Source organism: Leptonychotes weddellii, chromosome 2 (assembly GCF_054177405.1).
Source record: "Leptonychotes weddellii isolate Sample4059 chromosome 2, ASM5417740v2, whole genome shotgun sequence".
NCBI lineage: Eukaryota > Metazoa > Chordata > Mammalia > Carnivora > Phocidae > Leptonychotes > Leptonychotes weddellii.
Window position 1 is genome coordinate 148451077 of NC_138370.1, and position 2773 is coordinate 148453849.

Genomic DNA, 2773 nt, shown 5'->3' on the forward strand with positions numbered 1-2773 from the left:
TCCTTGCTAAATGAGTGAATTGTTCTGCTTTAGAATGAATAAAGTTCAAAGGTCTTTAATATTAATTAAAGTATTACTTGAGTTTCTTGGAGCCACAATTCTTAATTTTGCCATCAGTCAAAAGATACAAAGGTGCGAAAAAATAAACCTAGCTAATCCGTTTATCTAGTTCAAAACTGGACCCAATTTGCTATAGCAAAATAAGAATACAAGTTGTGGTACAGAAATAAAATCTTTATGACCCTTTTCTTTCCCTTGAAATTACAAAGTGACATATAAAGACATATTTTAATATTTAAACCACTAATCCTACCACATCAAATGAAGGATTTCCTCACACTGGACTGTGGCTAAAGTATTTTATTAAATTAAGTATGTTATTTGCAAATGGTTTCATAAGAAATTTTAAAAGCAAAGTTATAAAACATTTTCAATAAAAAAGTACAGAGTTAACAGCAAAATTACATTTTCTTTATAGTACAAATAAAAACATTTCATTTCTGATATACTGTCTGAAAATCTTATATTCTCCAACTGATAGCTGCAATATTATATTTTAATGAGAAGTTTCATGGTTAATTCAATCTTTTGTTAATAACAGGTTCATCATTTGGACCATAAAAGTCAACTGCTCAACTTTAAGGAAAATAATAAAATTTGTCATTATATAATGTTAAGTTACAAAAGGCTCTTCGGGATATACATGTATTCCAGCCTTGTTTCTCTACTAAATTCTGTAGAGGCATTAAGTAATATGTAAACTTCAATTACATTTTAAAAATAAGCACCATTAACATACATTCTACATAAATTCACCTTTTAAATGACACTTTTTTTGTCCACACAAACATTTAAATCTGTTTTCTTTACCATGTAAATAAAAATAAGCAATATTTAATAACCACTACACAGAAAATTACCAAACTTCACCTCATTGCACAATGGAAAAGCACTTGGAAAAAACAGCACACGTTATTTTTGTGTCTTTTTTATACATTTTGTCATTTTCTTAAATTGAGAGCAGTTAAAACATTGTCAGAGCAATTTCCTGAGTCTCAAAGTTTCCAATTTCCAGCTCAGAAATAACCAATCTTGCTATTATATATGTCCTTTTTTCTAAGCACACAAAACACTTGAATTTAAAAAGAGAAAGACCAAAATAAGGACTGGAAACCATCCAAGAGAACTGTTTACTTTTCTTCTCAAAATGTGTTATAATATACAAAACACTTTAAATTATAAGTCAGAATTTCTACTGTATAATATGTCCTATATTTAAAGGCCATAGAATTGCAAATAGTATGGAAACACAAATAAGTTGATGAAACTTGAAAATAATATAGAGATATATGAACAGCCAATAAATCTAAGACAACATGCTTCCAACTCTCAGTGTTGAAGTAAGGAAGTGGATGAATTGAAAATACTGTTAGTGAGCCTCCTCAGGCCAACCCACTTCCCCTGTGGTTTCCACATTAGTTCTCTTTTTTTCTCCTGGTAGATACAGGTGAGAGACTACTGAAAAGATCTAATTGTTACTAAAACCTTCGAAACTACAGAAGTGTTGTACTTTTAGAGGATCAATGCACTTGCAAAGAGCCATTCTAATGAGTCATGTATTAGCACAAATATACCAGTACCTGAAAACTTCGATAATCCCCACACTGTCTTTACTTTTGACACACAGGATTTGGAAAGGAGCAAGAAAAGAATTTGATAATCCCCGAACCTTTGGCATACAGGATTTAGAAATGGGCAAAACAAGAAAGAAGCAACTATAAGATTTTCTTTCATAATTCTGTGTTGTTTAAACTATGTTAGACAGTGGGGTGGGAGGCAGTTTAAAATTAAACAACTTCATAAAAACACAAGATGCTCAAAATTTGCCTATACTTATAAATGATGATTAAGAAAAACATCCTAGATTTACCAAAATAAAGCCTAAAATTAAGGTTGGTACAGCAGAAAACATAGCTTCTTTCATTTGGTTTCTGCCCACAACATACCTCACCCCTTTTTCTTTTTGATTGCTCCCATGTTAATCATAATTATAGTAACACTGAAATAAATCTAGCTGAAGTGCACAAAAGCGACACTTTTTTAAACAGGGTGAGGAAACATAAGAACATGGAAAGCGAGTATGCAGCTGCACACACTCTAACTCCAGGTTTTAGCATTGTTATTCACATTTCTTAAATCATATTAATTTACACATAGAAATATTTTATTTCATTAACAACTATAGTTTTATAATAAGTTCTCCAAATGAATTGCTTTATTTTTAATGTATACAACTCTTCTAGACGTTACAAAAAACATGCTAAACTGTTGGCATTTTTTTTAACAAATTATTATCAAACATAAGAATAATATTTCAATACCACTCACTAACCATTTCTAAATAATAAACATTTTTATTTTTGTGGAAATAAATTTAATGATACAGCTCTTTTAAAAGCATGCTTTCATGATATATAAAAACGTGTTTTTGAGTTTTAGTTTCATTAAAATGTCTGTTCTTTTGGAAAATCATTCTGTAATTCAGGATTCTTTCAGTAACAGCTCAACCCTGTAATTCTTGATCCAAATGATTTTTAAGCTTATCAAAAGCAACACAACCATTTTGTTAAATTACGTATGTTGGAAATATTCTCCATATCCAAAGTCAAATTTATTTAAGCCATTGTTTCATGTTGGAAAATTATACTTTACCATATTAAACTTGTGTAAATGAAATTATAATTGACATACAGGACTTTTTAGCTCACACACA